Below are 22,305 nucleotides of genomic sequence, written 5' to 3'. Positions count from 1 at the left end.
AAACAACTCAAAATAGAACAATAAATTAAATAACCAAAACATAAGCAAAATAAAAATTTCGCAATAAACAAGATAAATTCATTTCCAAAGGACTATTGTTCAAACATTACATACCCAAATAAAAGTAACCAAACATAAAGAGTCATGTAAAACATGTAACCATTGTCTTTCAAGAAACTTCATAAAGTTAACCATAACTAACTCCCTCTCAATGACTACTACTTCCCATTTTTGTCAAAATAATAGACAAAGTAAATGAAGTAGCAGAGGGTTCCTCTTCATTAACCTTATCAACAACAACATTCTTTGGCTCAACATTTGCTAGACTCAGATATAGTAAGATAGTAGCAAGCTCAGTACGAGCTACATCCAATTGTTGACCAATTAGCCTATGAGCCACTTCAAGGTCATTCACAATGCATTTTAGCTTGACTGACAATCTTAGGTCTCGCACATAGGGGTGAAGTTTTCTCAATTCACATCAAATAGTGATGGCACACGGGATGGTGTAACCGGTTCAACGTCTTTGACATGTTTTCCACCCATAAGTCTTTTATCAATTCAATACTGAGTTGTGTTCTTCAATTCAGTGTAATCTCATGGGGATACAAAGACAGTTCTTGAGCAGTTAGTATGACAAGAATTGGATTAGGGTAAGGTAACCTTACCTTCTACTCACGTGGATGGACAAAATAAAGCATGTGAGAGAAAATGACTCTCCTTAGATCAACTCCTTGCTTTGTGCCAATCTTATATAAGAGTGCACTTAGCTCTTTGGATATGGAATAGAGATGAGCAGATGGAATCCAATTACTTGTAGCAAGGTGATGCAAAATGACATACTTTGAACTTAGTCAGCATTGTGGATCACATCCAATGGGTTGGTAGGCTAGTGAGAATAAGTTCCAATAGTGATTACCCTAGCTATTTCATCCCAATCGTTGAGTTTCTCCATATGCTTAGCTTTAAGTCCATAAAAGTCATTGATGACCTAGGGACTCAACTTATACTACGTTCCCCAAATAAAAACATTGTAGTGCTTTGGACTTGTTGGATCATTCATTGAGTGAGTAATATTGTAGTATCAATAGCTTTGAATAAGGTCCTACATTCTCCATCGTGGAAATCAGATCAACTTCTTGTAATATAGGCACAATGTCACACACTGAATTGAGTTGATTGATATCCACATTCCATTGTAAATTCTCTTTGCAGCATCGACTCCCACTTGCTCTCAGCATCTTCATTTAGTAGAATTGGAATGAAAGGATGTGTTTCTTCAACATGTTCATTTACTTGGAGTTTTGGTGTTACACTCCTCTTCTTAGTAGCATGCGAGGCAAGATCTTTTCCCTTGGTAGAGGATCTCATATTCTTGAATACTTGTTGAACTGGTACCTCAGCCTTAGAATAAGAATCAATGGGTGTAGGAATCTTCCTCTTTTTTCTTTGTGGGGAATGATTGTTGCAATAGAATATTGTCTAGTAAATTTCTTCAGGTTGGCTCTTTCTTTTCCTTTGTTTACCTTGTGATTTTTCCTGCATGGGATTAGAAGAAACAGGGCAACCGGGTACATGAGTGGAAGAGTTTCTAGGTTCTGTTTGAGAGTAAACCACATGAGTTTTTGACAAGACAGTTTTGAGATTTCGAATCTTAAAGCTTGAAGAGTTTGGATGTGTAGTAAGATCATGTATTATTTTAGACTTAACTCTAGAAATATCATGCACAACATCCATAATAGAAGGATCAATCAAATTGACAGGCTTAGACTCAACCATGTCAACACCTGAGTGTTTAGATACGTGTTTCAACAATATTAGATTCAAGCATATCAACATTAGGATCTCCAGGTAGTTTATCATAAGGTTGATCAAAAAGTTAGACATGTTGTGAATCAGACCGAGAAACCAAATTGAGTAATGGGTCAGACATATTAGCAGTTTCACAAACAATAACAAATAATTCATCACACTAGAATGTGTATACATCGAAATAGGCATAGACATTTCAATATTTGAAACAGGTAGAATAGACTCATTAACCTCATCAGAATTAAGGGAAATAAGTGCGACAGACACATCAGGAATATTAGCAATAGGTAGAGACGATTCACAAGTTGCAAGTAAAATATGTGATTCAGGCATTGAAACAGAAACAAATAATCCCTTACAAACACTAGATTTTTCAAGAGAAAGATCAATAATAGGGATTAGAACTATAAACCTAGATTGGAGTGTTTGCACTCGCTGTTGTGCCAACTCCCTTGCTTGTGCTTGAGCCTGCAAATGGGCAGTCTCCCATTCAATTGCCCTCTACCCAAAGTATTGAAGGATAGCTCCAACTATATTTTCTTCGTTAGGCATAGGAATCTGTGCAGCGATGGACTTTGTGTCGTCTACTATTTCAATGAAAGTGTTATTTTGTGGTGGTGAATGGAAGAGTGTGAATGTAAGTGGGAGTAGGGATGTTATCCCCAAGTTGTCGTCTTTAAGGATGGAAAATTTGGAGTATGAAGATATAGTTTGTAGGGACGATCAATCCAAGGAAGTCAACACAAGATTTAAAGCAATGCATCATTGAGTAAAATTCACAAAAATAAAAGAAGCAAGTGTTCACAAGTAAAGGTACTATATGGAAGAAAAGGGAAGTGAATTGCTTAGCTATTGCAACATGTTTCTAGTGCTCTTTGAGGTAGGATGTGCTAGTATTTATTATTCTCCTAGCAAGGTTTACCTAGTACCGTCGCCATTCCGGTCTTAACAACCTCCCAAAGTTCAAGGGAGCACCCAAGTGTCACCCAATCCCTTTGAGTCATTTCATCAAACACACGAGTTACGCCTTGTCACGGACTCTGACCTCTCGGATCTAAGGCAGGGTAAGCAAATGGAAGAGAGTCTACCTATCCCTAGAAATCTCTTGCCTGGGAGAAATACACCTAAGACATCTCATGAATTGAGCCCTAATTCACAAGACAACATACAAATTCATCCATTTTCAACAAGAAGATATAATAAACAGAGTCATTTCCATTTTTGGTCCTACTATTATTGGGTCATTGTCAATTTTAGTCCACTTCATTAATTTTTGTCACATTGCGGCCAGTTTTATTTTGTTCTTGCCAATTTTAGTCCACCGTTAAAATTTTCGTCAAATGACCGTCCAAAACAGGGATATTTTTTGTCTTTTCATGCTTCGGTCATCTCCTTGACCCTTTGCAGTGCTTTTCCTTACACATTTTCATCTAATGAAGAGTCCGGCAAAAGCTATGTGAGCCACATTACAAAGCCATAGCTTTCACCAGACCTCTTCATTGGATGAAAATGTGTAAGGAAAACCACTACAAAGGGCAAAGGAGATGATCAAAGCATGAAAAGATCAAAATACCCTTGTTTTGAACAGTTATTTGACGAAAATTTTAACAGTGGACTAAAAGTAGTAGGGACTAAATAAGACTGGCCGCAATGTGGCAAAAATTAATGAAGTGGACTAAAATTGGCAATGCCCCAATAACAGTAGGACCAAAAATGAAAATGACTTTAATAAACACAAGATCACAAATCCAAATTGACAATGTGATTACACACTAGCATTATGCAATGGCTTTACAACTCAATTCCTATAAGTAACTAGCCACTCATGCTAGCCATGATCAACAAAACATGAATTGAAAAAAAGAATAAAATTTCAATTGAAAATGTAAATGATTACCAAAATTGAAGTCAATTCTACAATGGAAGATAAAAAATCACCAAGGATTTGAGATTTGTCAAGTCTCTTGCACTTAGGTTTTCTTTAGTTTTAAGAGAGTTCTAGAGTAGAAAGAAGTACAATTGAAGTACAAAATGAAATCTAATCTAAGCTCTCCCTAAAATCTACTAAAAACAAGTTATTTATACTCAAAAATCCCGGAACTCTTCAAAATGCGTGCGTGAGGATCGTGGCCGGGATACTTAGTCTACCCACTCCTCGACCATGTGCACGAGCTGGCTCGTGGCGAGCACTGCTTCTCTGCCACAACCCAACCACGATTGTGGCCGAGATCCAGTCCTGACCTCCGCTTTTTGTGCTCCTTTGTTTCTTTCAAATTCATGCTGAAATGCCTCATTTTTAGCCCAAAAGTCCTTCAAAACATCAAAAAGTGTACAAGTGAAGCCACACATTAGCACAATTAAAACATTTCAACCAAAAATCACCCACAAAGGACTTCAAATGAACACAAAACAACCCCTAAAAGTAGGCATCTTTGGTACTTATCACAAGTTTCCACACTTTATTCTTACTTGTCATCAAGTAAGTTATCAATTAATACAAGGATAATATGTGATCAAAGATGATTCAAGATAATCGTAACAATGGAATGGTCAATCAAGAAAGTTGTGTAAGAAAACGGAGAGAGGGAAATCTTTTATGGCATCAAACAAATATGATAACAATGTTCCAACAGTGCCTTCCTCAGTTTGTAAAAATGATCTAGGAACTTTGGATCCTCAAATCCCTTAGGTTGAGCGACATAAATATCCTCAAGTAGATAGCCATTGAGAAATGTGGTCTTGACATCCATCTGAAATAGTGTAAAACCCAGAACACGAGCAATAACAAGCAACATTCGTATAGACTCTAACCTTGCAACTAGTGCAAATGTTTCATCATAATCTATTCCTTCAATTTGAGTATATTTCTGTGCGACCAATCTGGCTTTATTTCTAGCAACATTACCTATTTTATCAGTCTTGTTTATAAAGATCCATTTGGTCCCAATTATGTTAACACTTTCTTGTTTAGGAACAAAATCCCACACATGGTTGCGCTCAAACTGTCCATGTTTGTCTTGAATGGCATTAATCCAGAATTTATCTTTCAATACATCTTTGACGTTCTTCAGTTCAACCTTGGACGTATAACAACAATAACCTGCAATTTCGACTAAATTACCTCTTAACTTGCTTCGAGTTTTGATTATTGCTAATGGATCACCAATTATGTTGGTAGAGAAATGGTTCTTTCGTGTTCTAGTAGGCTTATCTCTTTGACTTTTGTCAGCAAGCTCAGTAGATTCATCAGCATCTTGAGGTGGTCCTTCTTTAGAATCGTAAGGATTAAAGTCAATGATCACTGGACTTTCAACACTCTTTTCTATTGACTCAATTAGTGTCTCAGAAGACATATCTGATGCAAAAGTTTATTTTGTTTCATCAGGATGATCATCCACAACTACATTCTTAGACTCTATGATTGTCCTTGTTCTTTTGTTATACACCTTATAGGCTCGGGTATTAGGTGAATAGCCAAGGAAAATTCCTTCAACGCTTTTAGGTTCAAACTTTCCTCTTTGTTCACGATCAATTAAGATAAAACATTTAGTACTAAATATATGGAAATACTTCGGATTAGGATTCTTACCCTTCCATATCTCATATGGAGTCATAGTTGTGCCAGGTCGAAGATATACTCTATTCACTATATGACATGCTGTGTGAACAGCTTATGCCCAAAAGCGTTGTGGAAGATTACTAGCATTGAGTGTAACTCGCGCTATTTCCTATAAGGTGCGATTCTTCCTTTGCATAATGCCATTTTGTTGAGCACTTTTGAGAGTAGAAAACTCATGTGCAATTCCATTTCCTGAGCAAAATTCTGAGTAAACATTGTTTTTGAATTCCATTCCATGACCACTTCTTAATCTTAGAACCTTTATAATGAGCTCATCTTTTTCCTTTTGCAGTCTAATGCACAGAGTCTTGAACTCTTCAAATGGAATCAATTACAATTTGGGGTCTTCCGAGTATATAGTGGTTTTGCCACATTTAGTCCTAAACTTTCAAATTGACAACCCATGATCCTTCAACTTTCAAATTATCACCATCCATAGTCCAACCATCCATGGTTCTTCAACTATCAAATTTTAACCGGCCGTGGTCCTTCTAGAAGGATCAGGGCTGGTTAAAATTTGAAAGTTGAAGGACCATGGATGATTACTTGGATGACGGATGGTAATAATTTGAAAGTCGAAGGTCTACGGGTGATCAATTTGAAAGTTTCAGACTAAACATGACAAAACCACTATACTCGAAGGACCCCATATGGCATTAACTCACTTCAAATGCTTCTATCATTTCCCTTAAGAAAGCTATCCAACAGAAATGAGAAAAATCATCAAGACAAACAAATATATACGGCGTACTTTTAACTCCAATACTTTTAGTTTGTGTTGGTCCCATTAGATCAATGTGAACTAATTGTAGGCATTCTTTTGTGGAGATGGCTTTTACTAATTTGTTGGTTGCCCTTATTTTTTTTGCCAATTGCACAAGCTCCGCAAACACCTTCACGATAAATTTTTTGTTTCGGTACTCCTCGAACAGCTTCCAGTTTGACCAGCTTGTCTATGTCATGAAAGTTAATATGACCAAGATTTTGATGCCAAAGCTTTGCATCATCAAGCTTGGTTCTGTGGCAAGTCACATAATTAGTTAGAATACAACAATTATTAGAAGATCGTGTACCTTCCATCACAATTTGATTGGAATTGTCCAGCAAACTGCACTGATCTTTGTTGAAGCATACTTTCTAGTTCTGGTCACATAACAAACTTATGATACTTAAATTAGCACGTAAGCCTTGAACCAATAACAGATCATCCAAGTGATGTAGTCCGAGAACATTTAAAGAACCATTTCCAATGATCTTTCTTTTCTGACCATCTCCAAAAGCTACTGATCCACTGTTTGGTTAAACTGATCTTAGATTTTTGCTCTTATCCGTCATGTGCCTTGAACACCCGCTGTCGAAGTACCATCTTGACTGAGTCAAGGCAGCAAATAGGACTATTGTTGGGTAGCATATCACTTTTGACCTCTTGACCCAGATTTGCCTTTTAAAAGGGGTGATGTTCTTCTTATTAAACATTTCTTATCTTTGATCCTTGTAAAAGTGGTAACATTATGGACTTGTATGGCCTTTTGTCTAACAGTAGTGACATGTAGGAGCATACAATCTTCTCCTTCTAATCCTTGCATTAACTGGCTGTCGGACTAGCATAGCAGAACCTTAAGTACTTCAATTCCTTTGACAAACACTATCTTGGTAACTGGTGATTGACCTTCCTGATAGCCTAAACTAGTTTTGATGTGGCTCTTCCTTCCAGAATCAAGGATCTCATCCAATGTTGATGTGCTATCCATTATCTTGATGTTTCATTTTAATTCCTCTAGTTGTTTCACAGGCTTCCCTTCTCTTGTGTGTATCTGGTTTATCAAATCATCCTTCATGAAAAGATCAACGTTCAACTTCCACAAAGTGTCTTAATAGGTCTTTAATTCATCATTCAAATTCCTATACACTTTGACAAGTTGTTCCCAGCTAGTAACCAATATTGCATATTCTTCATCTAGATGACTGTCTTTCCTCAAAATCATCAAATGATACATAATCTTCATCATCAGACTCTGATGGATTAGCAACAGGTGTGACGAATGCAGCAAAGTTTAAAAAAACTTCACCATCATTCTAATACATATCGCCACCCTCATCATCACTCCAAGCTGTGACATTCATTGACATCTTTCATTTAAGGTATGTAGGATATTGAAATTGAATATGTCCATAACCTTCACACTTATGACATTGGATTCCTCTATTAAGATTGTTTCAAAGAATTAGATGAGAAATTCTTAGATTGTCCAGTACAGGAAGATTGACCATATCTAAACCCAGATGAATTGTCTTTAGATGTTGACTTTGTACCTTGTATAGAACTCAGTTTGCTTTGACTTCTACCAGATAGTCCTTTTTTCATGACGATTAAAACCCTTCAAAATCTTTATGAAATTCTTTGTCAGTAGGGTAAGTGATTCATAATTGAAATCCTCAACATTCGATTCAGTCTTAGTCTTAGTAGTGAATGCGACTGATTTACTGGTTCTTGAAAAACCAGGATTATCCTCAAGAAGAACTTGTAGTTTATGGTTATGAAAACTTCCGATGAGTTCACTGAGTGAGTTGTTCTCCCAACCTGAATTCTCCTAAATAGAAGTTACCTTTATACGAAACCTTATTGGTAAGGAGCGTATGACTTTCTTTACAACACATAATTCAAAAAATGGTTCGCCAAGAATTGAGGCTATAGAGGATTATCGTGGCCGAAGATCCATGTAACTAGTAATCACAACATGCAAAACCCTAGCTCCCTAGGCTTGGAGATAGATACACATCTTGGCTTTCTATAATGAGTAATTGGTACTGATAAGTGCTAAGAACAGTCAAAATTTGGGTCATGTTTAGATGATATTTTACTATCTCATCACCCAATTATGATCACTTTCATGGATAAAATCTCTAATTAGCATCTATTTGACAAATCCAGCTCAAGGAATATATTTTGAGTCATTTCCGAAGGAAATAGCAAAGTTTTGGGCCAAAAGAAGCAACAAACAAAGAATCCATCAAGCAGGAGGCTGCCACGCACCATCACACGCGTGTGAGCATGCGTGGATTTATTCCAGAGAGCTGCCACGCATGGCCACACGCGTGGTAGCAGGCGTGGAGCGCGTCCAGTAGGGCAGCAGCGGAAATTTGACTTTTTGAGCAGCTATTTAAGCCCTTCCTTCTTATTTGTGGAGGGGACGCTCCCAACTTTTAGATCTGACTTTTCTCTCTCTATTCCTTCCCCTTTGGGGAAGAAAAACACACTCAATTTCCATTAGATTAGTGTAGATCTTAAGATTGAAGATGGATTGAAGATGTAGAATCAACCATTCCTTGGGTAACACACTTTTTCCATTGAATTGCTTGTTTAGATTTATTGTTGAAAGTAATTTCTGCTTTGTTGTTTTGAATGATTTCCATGACTGAGTAGAGTATTTAGGGCGTGTGTGCCTTTGTTAAACTTTTGATTGTTGTTTAGAAATTGCTCTATGGTTTTGAGATATGAAGGAGTATGATTTATGTTTGTATGGTTGAAGTTGTTCAAGCTTTACTTCTATTTCGGCCGGAAAAGCTAGTAAACTGTAGGGAAGTGAGACAGTGCGCGATAGCGGCCTCTCACGAGCCCAACTCACCCATATCTCCGCTCTTAGTCCGAAAGGACGAGATCCGAGAGGAGTGGTAGACCAAGTGTTCGATAAAATGCCTCAACTGAATGAGGATTGAGAGTCTGAGTGTGACGCCACTCGGTACTAATACCTTGACTTCCTTACTCGATCACGAAACTCGTTTTCCAAATCCCCTACGAAGATCAATCAATTTGTTTGATTTTGGTGCACACCCCTTTCATTTTCCTTTGCATATTTAGTGTAAGTTTCTTTCTACAACCCCCAAACTTACTTATCAAACCAATCCTTTGTAATACTTGTAACTCATGCCTTTTAACTCCGATAATGTCAACACCAATTTGATTCCCATTCGCAATCCTTGAGAGACACGACACTCGGGGAGTTTAACTCTTCGTTTTACCACCTTCACATTCACTCCACTAAATTCACAACATCAAAATGGCGCCGTTGCCGGGGATGGCAAACGGTTTTGAATTGCGTTGACGTTTTTGGAGTTAATTTTTAAGAGTTCTTGAATTGCTTTCTTTTTGTTTGTTTTATTTTCTTAAATTTTGATATTTGCTTTGAAGAAGTGAGCTTATTTGTCTTGAATATTTTATTGCTCACTTGCAACCACTTCTAGTTGCATATATTTGTTGTTGGCTAAGCTTTGTGCAGGAAATTTTTGTTAAAAATCATTTGTAAGCTTGCCAATGTATGCTCCAATGTATCCCCATGGTTACCCACACCATGAGGGAAATCCTTTGAACTATATTCCACCCCAACCATATCCATATTATCCCCATTCCACCCATACTTACATTCCACCAACATATCACTATCCACCTCAAAACCCTTATCCATTTCCATATCACTACTTACCGCACCCAACTTCTTATCTATCTTATATACATAACCATCACCCACCACCATACACACACCCTATCCCACCTAATCAAAACAAATTTCCCCCACAATACTCCACTTATCAAAATGACTCGGTAAGCTCTAAAGAAATATTCCAAAACATAGAGAGTAAGCTTGCACTAATGATGAGAACAATCGATCCAAGCTATACTCCCGAGCCATTTTCGTTCCATAATTTTCCACCCAAACAACCATTACCCATCTCCATCACAAATTCTTAAAGGAAACAATCCTACACATTACCTTGAAACACCACCTTCCAATCCGTATTTTACCATACCCGATCCTTGTGATTATATCCCCCCGGCCAAGGACGAAATCGAAATTCTTAAGGAGAAAATAGAAGTATTCACAAGAATGGCCAAGGAGGATACGGCTAACTTGAAAGCCGAGATTAGGAGCGAATTAAAGGATTATCTCGCTACTCTCCGGGAAGAAGGACTTCCATTGGACGAGATTGAAACATAAATGCTAGCCATCATGGAGGAGTTCATGAGGACCAATTCATCACGGATATACTATCCACTTGTAGAGAATCTCCCAATCTCGGAAGCCAATCCAAGGGTTGAGGCACAAAACGCTGGAAAAGAAGTGGGTAGTGAAGGGATGGTAGATTGTTATGCTCCGGTGCCAGAAGAAGTTCCAATTTTTGAATTGGAAAATCCAAAAGAAGTCGAGATGGAGAGCGATGATGAGAACATCGAAGTGGTATGGGAAGATAAAGAGCCTACACATGGTAACATTCCTACACCTTCTTGCATTACTGCTTTCGAAAATCCATGTTCTTTTGATAGATTTACTTTTGACACTAAAGTGGATGACTCCCTTTTACAATGTAACAATGATTTATATTCTTATGATATTGAATGTTTTTATTTCCGAAAGGATGATTCCATAGGCTTTTTTGGCAATTTCATCAATGAGTGCGAAAGTCTTGATAAAAATACTCATGCTCCTTGTAAAGACGACTCCCTACGCATTGATATTTCTATTACTTGCGACTATGATTGCTTTAATTTTTGGGAGGATGACTCTATAGTAAATCGTGATCTTTTGGTTGGAAATCATAGGGATTCTAGTTTGTTTGAAGATGAATATGATAATTTTAAATTCTTGGAAAATGAATCCTATGATTTGGGACGAGATGAGTTGATAGGTGATTCTTTTAGACAAGTAAAGTGGGGAGATGAGAATAGAGAGTGTGAGAAAGAGATGATGGATAAGGAGGGAATTTTCACATTTGATTTGTTCGAGGGAGTTGAGGGGGGTGATATGACTTCCAGTGAAGGGATATGGTCTCAACCTTATGATAAAATCGATAAGAACATCGGGGTTGGAAGAGAGAATGACAAAATAAAGGAAGATCGCACTACCTTTGAGAAATCAAGGGGAGTGTTTGAAGCCATAAACCTTCCAATTATACATGTTGTTCTTCCTTTATTTGCGTGGGAATTCAAGGATGTCTTACATCTTGGGGCATTCCTTGAAGCAAAAGTACATGGGACGCTTGGCAAAGTCCCGAAGTCTGTGTGTTTAGCGGGATAGACCAACCCAAGTCTAGCCAAAGACTCTAAACAAAGGCGCACTTGGGAGGCATTCCCAACGTTATCCCTAGGATTTAGATTTTACGTTATCAATTCTTGCTTTTTCTCTTTTTAAGTACATTTTGTCTTTTGTCTAGATTTTTCTTTGACTAACCACGCAGATTCTCCATCCTAAAATGGTCCTCAAAGGTCTATTCGTCAAAGATGGTGACCGAGCTCAAAAAGGGGTAAGAAAAATTTAAAGAAGGCAAGCGAGCACAGTCCACGCCCGCTCACACGCGTGTGAGCAGGCGTGAAAATCTTCCAGAAAAACAACCACGCCCACTCCCACAAGTGTGAGTGGCGTGGTCGGGCACCAGAAGGACTGCGTAAATAAGGCGTAATTGTGTTCAAACCCTTGCCCATTTCTTATTTCACCACATCTAAAAGCTAAGAGCTTCATCCAAGGTAAGACTAGCCTCCTCCAAAGCACTTCTTGGTAGAAATTTCTTGAATCTCCTTCTTAAGCTCTTCAAAAGGTAACATTCCTTCTCTCTATCTTCCTTTACAACTATTGAAATTTATTGTCTTTGGAAGACATGTTTGTACGAATGAATGTGGGATGATGATTTTCTTGATTAAAATAGCTTAGAAATAGATTCTAGGACTTGCTTAAAACCTATATTTGCTATTAAATGATGAACATTGCATGATTTGAGAAGTTCTTGATATCTAGATTGCAAACCCTAGGTGATTTGGGTATATTTTTGGAATTCAAGATGAAATGGGGAGTATGAATGATGAAATGTGGAAATTTCTTGCTTTGTAGGCTTTGAGAATAATGATACCCACCTATTGCTTTGTCAATTTCAAAATGTTATTGTTTTCTCATTTTTCAAATCCTATCTAGCTAGGAGAAGAAGAGGAAATTGACCTATTTTGACTATTTTGAATTCTACCTAATATTGCCCATGTATGACCCGTTCATTTTCTTGAAATGAATATGAATGAAATGAATACAATGGATAGGTTCTATGTTGCTCCTTATAATACATATGCCCATATATCATACCAATATATTCAAACATTGTTGATGGTATCTTTTAGGCAATGTCTTCCCAATCCTCCACGGCTAATCAAGAAGAAATGAGGGCTAGAAAAGGAAAAGCCCCGATGATGGAAACTGAGCTGACCGAGCCTAAGGAAGAAAGGAATGAAAGAATTATAGAACAGATGATACTTTTAACGGAGAAGCAGCAGAGACGTTTTGAGTATGCGGTCTACCTTCCGATAACCAGTTGGAAATTCATTGACTTAGCGACATTGAATCCTTTTTAATGTCGAAACTCGCTAGCATGCCTCATCCATCATCCTTTCTGGAGTAAAATTTTTGGATGGCGCCACTCGACCTATATACCTACCGTCTTTGAATTTGTGGCCACTTTGGAAGTTATAGGAAAAACTAGCGACCTGAAAAGCCCAACGATCAAATTCAATATCTTCAATGAACCTCATCATATCTCGGTCAATACTCTAGGAATTTTGCTTGGATTCTATACCAAGGAGGACCAAGAAAGCATGTGGTACAAGGAACTCCCAATTGATTTTGGTGACTCCGAGACTCCAAGTAGATATTGGAAGAGGATTGCAAAACCAGGAGTTGAATGGAGTGTATCGAGGGTACTACAATCTCAGCTCAGAAGAGACGACATTCAAATTATCCGGCGGATAATTGCTCAATCTTGGGAAGGACGCACAGGAAATTTCGCAAAAGTCTACAAGACTGACTTATTTGCACTTTGGAGCATGGACACGAATACACCTGTGAACATGGGAGTGGTGTGCAAGAGATGGTTGAAGGCACAACAATCTAAAAAAGTCACTTCTTTGTTCGTAGGACCATTAGTCACTCAACTGTGCCTTGGTTTAGGGTATCAGGCAAAGATGGAAGAAACCAGCAAGGTTCTAAAAAGCTCAGCGATGACTCCGTTGTCTATGACGGATTTGTCTGAGCTAAAAATTAGTCGAAACCTGCGGATGAGAACGGGAACAAGAGCAAATAAGAAAAGACTACCCAAGGAACCAAAGGAGAGAGTCAATCCATCACCTCCCTCTCCATCCTCATAATCTCCCAAACCAAACACGCCGAGGGAACAAATCCACACCCCTTCGGACAATCAACATCATTCTTCGCCAACCCTATCTCTGAATATCTCGATCTCCAATGATGCACCACCTTTGGAAAACCCGACTCCTATTCTGCCACACTCATCACCTGCAGCTCCAGCACGCTTCACAAAGGTCACCAATTGGGAAACAATGCAAAGATTTCAGTATGAGTTGCACATGGAACATGAAGAACTCTTGGAGCAAAGGGACGTAAGACACTACGAACTTATTCAGGATTTGAGCATGCAAATTGCATTTCTGCGAGAAGAACTGGCAAGAAGAGGACCCAGCTCAGGGCTATGACTGACATTTGAGAAGACCTTGCCTTCATAAGAAATTAGGATGATGAAGTAACCATGAATCAAACCCTAAGAATCTGTTTGGGTACACTGTTTTATTTTTATCTATTTTTATTATGCTTTTAGTATTTTATGCTTTTTGGTCTAGATCCTACCACGTTTCGTCCAGCCAAGGACGCTAAACGTGGCACTCCTGGGAGGTACCCCAAACGTAGTAAGGACGAGATTGAACCAAGGAACTAAATGGTCAAATGAGGTACAATTCTTACTTTCCATCTTCTGCCAACAAATCTTTTATGGAATATTTTGTCTAGGAAAAGCGACAGTCAATGCTTAAATGAAGAATTGCTACGCAAGGTATATTTTCTGTTCCCTTTTTGAAAGAAGGATGGTTGTTCAATGATTGGTATGACATTCTTATTGTTCGAGTTAATGAAAGATCTTTTTGGGTGATAAAATTAAAAAGTTTAGTCCAAGCCCAAGAAACACTTTTAAAGTGTGGAAAGGTGCTCCTAGTTATTAATTCTTTGACCCAACTCTTTCTCCACCGCTCTTCATGGCGACATCGAGGACGATGTCATCTTTTAAAGTGTGGAAAGGATGTTTTGCATAAAGATGGGTAATCAGTTGAGTTGTTAAGGTGTTAGGATAAAAGAGTGTGTTGTTGTCTGCACTATCTAGGAAGACTCTTACTTTTATGCCAAAACAAATGTTTGAAATATGCTCTGGAAGCTATCTGTGACACACACCACCATCAAAATTTGAAAATTCTGTATGATTGCATGTCTTTCGTCTTCTATTTTAGTGGGACCTTAGTCAAGGATCGCTCGAAGTGGGAGTGTGTACCTTCTAGGCTTTAGAAAGATAAAAAAATTAACGAACTAAACCTAGCAGGACATGGGGCAAAAGGAGAGCTTTAAAGTGAGCTTTGAGTAAAAATAATCCCTACTCCCTAAGAAAGAGGCATGAGGGGTTGACATGGTGAAACATGAATAAAGGCTTTAAAAAGGCCACTCCTAGAGATAAAATCCGAGGAAAGCCTTCTCGTTAGGAAGTGTTCAACCATAGTCTTCAAATGCTATATCTGGAGTCGGTTGTCCACTTAAAATGTTCTAGGAGAAGAGAAAATTGAGAGGAGGTGAGCCGCCTCGCTAGGATTCGGGCACCCATTGCACTGTCTTCGAAAAAGCATGGGGCTCCATGTGAAGTCGGGTCGCCCGATGACGTTATCCTAGGAGGTGAGAAAATAGAGCGATCGCCCAAGCCATGGCGATGAGCGGTCCGTGTCCCTGCCCTCACTTAATTTTCAGTACAGGGGCTTTGGCATATGGTTGGAAAATGTGGCCAGGGTGTGCACATCGTTCCCACTAGTGGGATCCGCTTTTAGGCCCCAATAAAATAGAAGACGAATTCCCATTAATTGCATGATTGGAAAAGTGTGATTGTCATTTTTGAAACCTACACATGAAAAGCATTTGCTTCCTCAGTATATTCCTTACATTTGTCTGACCTAAACTTAATAGTCTTGGTAGATAGTGAAGGGGATTTCACCCGCCCCATTCCGACACACCTGATCACGAAATTTTTGATTATCCTATCTTCATTTAACTGTTCTTGGCACTTAGATGATTAGGATTTGATAGAACGCTTGCTTGAGGACAAGCAAGATCTAAAGTGTGGAAACTTTGATAAGTGCCAAGAATAGTCAAAATTTGGGTCATGTTTAGATGATATTTTACTATCTCAGCACCCAATTATGATCACTTTCATGGATAAAATCTCTAATTACCATCTATTTGACAAATCCAGCTCAAGGAATATATTTTGAGTCATTTCCGAAGGAAATAGCAAAGTTTTGGGCTAAAAGAAGCAACAAACAAAGAATCCATCAAGCAAGAGGCTGCCACGCACCATCACACGCGTGTGAGCATGCGTGGATTTATTCCAGAGAGCTGCTACGCATGGCCACACGCGTGGTAGCAGGCGTGGAGCGCGTCCAGTAGGGCAACAGCGGAAATTCGACTTTTTGAGCAGCTATTTAAACCCTTCCTTCTTATTTGTGGAGGGGACGCTCACAACTTTTAGATCTGACTTTTCTCTCTCTATTCCTTCCCCTTTGGGGAGGAAAAACACACTCAATTTCCATTAGATTAGTGTAGATCTTAAGATTGAAGATGGATTGAAGATGTAGAATCAACCATTCCTTGGGTAACACACTTTTTCCATTGAATTGCTTGTTTAGATTTATTGTTGAAAGTAATTTCTGCTTTGTTGTTTTGAATGATTTCCATGACTGAGTAGAGTATTTAGGGCGTGTGTGCCTTTGTTAAACTTTTGATTGTTGTTTAGAAATTGCTCTATGGTTTTGAGATATGAAGGAGTAGGATTTATGTTTGTATGATTGAAGTTGTTCAAGCTTTACTTCTATTTCGGCCGGAATAGCTAGTAAACCGTAGGGAAGTGAGAGAGTGCGCGATAGCGGCCTCTCACGAGCCCAACTCACCCATATCTCCGCTCTTAGTCCGAAATGACGAGATCCGAGAGGAGTGGTAGACCAGGTGTTCGATAAAATGCCTCAACCGAATGAGGATTGAGAGTCTGAGTGTGACGCCACTCGGTACTAATACCTTGACTTCCTTACTCGATCACGAAACTCGTTTTCCAAATCCCCTACGAAGATCAATTAATTTGTTTGACTTTGGTGCACACCCCTTTCATTTTCCTTTGCATATTTAGTGTAAGTTTCTTTCTACAACCCCCAAACTTACTTATCAAACCAATCCTTTGTAATACTTGTAACTCTTGCTTTTTAGCTCCGATAATGTCAACACCAATTTGATTCCCATTTGCCATTCTTGAGAGACACGACACTCGGGGAGTTTAACTCTTCGTTTTACCACCTTCACATTCACTCCACTAAATTCACAACATTAGGTACCATCCATCTCTAGTGGCTTCATGTTGCTCTCCATCCTGCCAAAGTCAGATTCCAACGCAGCAATATATGCGGAATACATTAGCAACCTAGATTCTAAAATTATCAAGAAACTAATACAATATTCTAAATTCAACCAAGAATATCACAGAACACAGAACCTATAATTCCCTTATCGGTTAAGTCACTATGTAGACTTAAAAGCTCTAATACCAAGTGTGATTTTCTGTATTTGCAATATTCAATGAACCTTGGTTATCTTTCATACTTAACTATTTGAGAACTTGTTTTATCGCAAACCCTAAACGCATGTGGTTAATTAGATTATGCAACAACAATATGACTACGTGCAAAAAATAGGTCGAACAGAAAGTAAAGGACATAGAGTACTTTTTACCCAATTCGATATAATCGTATATACGTCTAGGGAACCACCATAATAAGTGAGACCAGTCCAATATCTCAACATCAAATCAAACATACGGTAAGAGAACACATTCTAAACCCAATGTGCGATATACCTCACACTGTAAAGGCCCAATCTGATGAAGCTATAGAGGATTAACGTGACCGAAGATCCATGCAATCAACAGTCCAACAAATTTCTTGTTGGAGATTTGTGTTGCCGATGTCTGTCTCGCTGACTCACCCACAACTACACAATAATTGCATGGAATACAGTCCAATGGTAAAGCTTTGTAGAACTTCTTCTCAAAAGTATTCTTAAACTTAGATCACCAATATAATAATGTCTTGAGAAGATGATAACTCAGAGTATTCTCCTTGTAGAACATAGAGAGAGTTTTTCTTGATATTCAAATCTTGAGAAATGTATATTGTAATTCTATCTTATCAATTTTTCCACGCTATTAGAGACTCTCTCTAAACAGTATATATAATACTTTGATTCTTGAAAGACAAGTAATTCCTAAGATATTCCGTGTAAAATGAATTATTGTCTTACCCTTGAGGTATTTCAAGGATATTTTTGTAAAGTAACCTCAGACCGCATAATTGCTAAGCTAGCTGTAACTAATAAAGCAGTGTAGTTCCAACGGCTAACTTCCAAAGGCTTTGGTGTTGTGTTTATTTGCCAGATCTTGAATCAGTACTCTAGTTGACAATAAGCCTAACCAATCTAATTTTTCATAATAATTTTGCCAATTATAGGTTGGGATTTACAATACTAAACACTAACAGGGTGACTTGTCGGCTCCCGACATTATGGGTGGCATGGTCGCTCTGTACACAAACCAGGACGCTTGCATGCCCACTTCGACCGTAAAAGTCGGATCTTCTTCCCATAATCCAAGAAAGGTCAACCGCCTCACGAGTAGGCGTGCCTTAGACCAACAACTACGCTCCGAGTGGTGCCTCCCTTATGACCCCAATATGATTTTTTTTATGTTATATATATATATATATATATATATATATATATATATAAGAAATTTTTTGTTGACTTGTTCCTTTCTCCTCTCTTGTTTTTTGTTTTTTTTTTGTTTTGTTTTGTTTTGGAGGATAATTCAAAAACATGGATATTGAAATAATGTGTACATTTGTATACATTATTAAGAAGATGGAATTAAAAACATCTAATAACATGAGCGCAACGCCATTCTGATCACTCTAACCACCACTTTTCTAAGCCTCCCCGTCCTCGACCACACTGACGACGACTACAACTTGTAGCCTCAAAGGAAAATCATGAGCTCCCTAGCCGGTTCACGTCGATAACTCATGGAAGTCCATGCGATGATGGGGCTTTGCCAATATTTTTGCTGGCGGCTCTTCATCTTTCCCAAAAGCTTTTTGGAGAAAAGTTTGTTGTCTACACTTATAAGCAATGCACAGTACAATATAATCAAACCTTCCTTCTGATATCTTTGTCATTCCTTCTTTTCAATCTCTCTACTTTCAAGATAATAACTTTACTAGTGAAATTTCTACTTGTCTCTCTCCCCTACTTGGTTTAATAGATCTATCCAGTAATGCTTTTACTGGAAAAATTCTAGTCAAATCAAGAATTTGACGTGTTTGCTATGTTGAAGCTTCAATATGATTCATTGTCTAGAACTATCCCTAATCTTGACACTTCAAGGCTAAAGGTTTTAAATTTGACAACCGGTGCCAGTCAGTCTTTGGGGCATTAGTGGTTAGAACACTCCATAGAATATTGTTGCGAATGCTGATCGCTTGAAGGAGTATTTTTCGAGGTGGAGTACACGGGTGAGACTAGTTTCTGTTTTGTTAATATCCGTTGGTCGCCATGATGTAATGTTTTGATCGTGTGAGTAGATCCTCAAGAAGGGCATTCTAACCGACTACTAGTCCGGTGGTTAGAATGATGGCTCTAACCGACTGCTACTCCGACATCGAGGAACCGATGTAGGTTTGACTCTAGAGGGACCAGTGGTTAGAATACACCGCAAAATATTTTCGATCATTCAGGAAGAATTTTGTCGACGTAGGGATTAGGAAACTATTTGTATCAATCCCCACAAACGGCGCCAATGTTAGTTTATGGCTTTTAGACAATCAATGGTTGGTCAACACAACCATTACAATAATGAGTATATGGGAAATATGTAAAGAAAATATAGAGAGAGTAGATATTTTGTATTATTGAGAATTGCTTCCCTTCTCCTCATGTATGGGGTCTATTTATATATAGTTTGGGCTAGGAGCCCTATAAAGATTAAAAATCCTAGCCTACCTCATATTTGGAGTTATTGTTACATTGAGAATAATAAGTCCTAATCCAACTACATTAGGAATAATGTGCCCAATCCTTATTACATTGTGAATAATGAGTCTAACCCTATTAAACTATGAATGGGCCCAAGTTGCTCAGTCCTTCTTGGGCCAGTCCACATGGCCCAAGTCCTTTTGGTTGACTGGTCCATCCAGTGAGTCCATCCAGTATACCATCCATTAGATCCATAAGCTAGGTCCATAAGCTAGGTGATAACTGCCAAAAATGCTTACTTTTAAGCGTCAATTAGGGGTTATTTTTGCGCTTATGTAAAGTCTTTTGTGGTGATTTATAGACAAAATTCGTTGAAATGTGCTAATGTGTGGCAAAGCCCTATCACGTGTACACTTTTGATGTTTTGAGTAGGGATGGCAATGTGTCCCATCCCAGTCGGGGATCCCTGTCCCTGTTTAAAACGGGGACGGGAATGGGGATGGGAAAAAATTTTGGAGATCGAGGACGGGGATACCCCTCCCCGCCCCACCCCGTCCCCGAATAATTATTATAATTAAAAATTATAAAAAAAAAATATAAAAAAGTTATATATATATATATATAATTTTTAAAATTGAAATCATAATTTTTAAAACTAAAAGTACACTAATTTAAGATTTTGACTAAGAATTGATGGGGGACGGGGAATCTCCGTCCCTGCCTAATTTCCCGCGGGGACGGGGAATCTCCGTCCCCGCCTAATTTCCCGTGGGGACGGGGATGGAGACTATTTTCTATTTCCCGTCGGGGTCGGGGACGGGGACGGAGATGGGGTTGGGGTTTCGGGGACAGGGAGTATACTCCCCATCCCCGCCCCGCCCCGCCTCGTTGCCTTCCCTAGTTTTGAGGGAATTTTGAACTAAAAAGATGGCATTTGGATATTGATTTGGAGGACCAAAAGAAGAGTGCAATTGGGGAATTCAGCAGACGGAGAAACAAACTCGGCCACGAGCCAGACTAAGATCGTGGCTGAGATATTTGGCAGATAAGTTGGCTGGTCATGATCGTGATCGGGCTAGGCGCAAGAGTTTTTTTAAGAACCTGAGAACTTTTTAGTATAAATAGGATTTTAGTAGGATTTGTGGGTTGAACTTCATTTGTCTCATTTCCACTTCAATTGTACATCTCTCTACTCAAGAACATTCTCAAAATTAGAGAAGAAGGTTGAAAGAGACTTGACAAATATCTTAATTCGTTGGTGCTTTTAGATGTTCCATGTATATTGACTCCATTTGTGGTAATCTTTCATCTCTGCAATTGCAATTTTATATTTTCTTGCAATTCATTTTGTGTTGATATGGCTAGCATGAGTGGCTAGTTAGCTTTTAGAGATTGAATTGTGGAACCATTGCATAATTGATGGGTGTCGAAACCAACAAATAATAAATACTTACTCTTATGAATTGTAATAGTGATGAGTAAGGTCATACCCACAGAGATTGGTTAGACTTATTTTTAGCAATAGATTTAATAAATAATTAGATGGGAATAGAAACTTAAATAGTAACAATAAAATGGAAAATAATATCAAATATCAAATATTAAATAAATGTCAATAGCAACTAGTATCCAACCCAAGACATAATATCAGTTTAATTCTAACAAGACAGATATTGATTTGCAAGCCAAACTAACTTAACTCTTTACTAGATTGGTTATAGTTATTAACAAGCTTTAACAACCTGTCTTTCCTTACTTCGTCGGTAATCAAAACAAGCTCTTTAATTACTTCCCTAGCTAATAAACAATCATAAACAAGCTCTTAGGATTTAATTTACTAACAGCATTAAAAGAATTAGAAAGACTACCAATCCTAGCCAACTAACTCATAAGCTCGGTTCATTTAAGCTAGACTATATATCTTCATAACACAAACTGAAAATCAATATATAATCAAATTGTGCTGTTTGCTACCAACATCAGAACACTTAAACAATTACGAATTCAAGGTTCTAACTAGCAATTTAATAACTTAACAATTGAACAATGGACCCTTTTGCAACAATTAATCAAGCAATAATTTAAATAAATATAACAGAAAATATATAGATAATAAAGTGCAAAGAATAATTTAGGCTAAATAAAACTCACTCTCTTATAGAATCAAACTTCAATAATCCTCGAATTGGAAAATAAGAACTCAGCAGGACATCACAAGGAGTGTTTACAAAGTAAATAAGATTCTTCTATACAAAGTGATGATCTTACTACTGAATGCCTTGCCTATTTATACTAATTTAGACTTAGTACTGTCCGTTCATAATTGTTGTGGATGAAATTTGTAGAAGTTGCAGCCATCCACGCGTCGCACGCCGCATTCCGCGCCGTCACCGTTCGCACGCAGCCGAATTCGTCGCTCCTCAAATTGTCGCATTCTCCGTAGGTCGCATGTTCGCTGCTGTCTACGTACTACACACGTAGTTTAATGAAAAGAAAGGAAGTGCAAACTAAAAGTTGGGCTGCTGAATTCTACGTACTTAAAACAAAACAAAAGAAAATTAAATTAAACTAAAAACAATTATAAAACAAAACTAAAAACCTAATAAAATAAAGGTAATTAAGATAGCTTTGGGCTGCTGAATATATATAGAATAATGAAGGTATTTAAATTGGGCCAATTAATAAAAAAACGGCAAATTATGCCGTGGACCCAGGTGCACATTGCAAGGTGCA

At 38.1% G+C, this 22,305-nt stretch overlaps 1 long non-coding RNA gene across 1 annotated transcript; it reads right to left on the bottom strand.

Annotated features, from left to right (window-relative positions):
* Positions 1-3,743: 3,743 nt before the first annotated feature.
* On the bottom strand, positions 3,744-21,762 carry LOC116021674. Its single transcript, XR_004099037.1, has 2 exons — positions 21,724-21,762; positions 3,744-4,122 (listed from the first exon to the last, which is right to left on the bottom strand). It is a non-coding gene; the product is annotated as an uncharacterized LOC116021674 (long non-coding RNA).
* Positions 21,763-22,305: the final 543 nt, after the last annotated feature.

This window comes from Ipomoea triloba, chromosome 6 (genome assembly GCF_003576645.1).
Source record: "Ipomoea triloba cultivar NCNSP0323 chromosome 6, ASM357664v1".
Classification (NCBI taxonomy): domain Eukaryota; kingdom Viridiplantae; phylum Streptophyta; class Magnoliopsida; order Solanales; family Convolvulaceae; genus Ipomoea; species Ipomoea triloba.
This window is presented reverse-complemented; position numbering and strand designations above follow the sequence as displayed.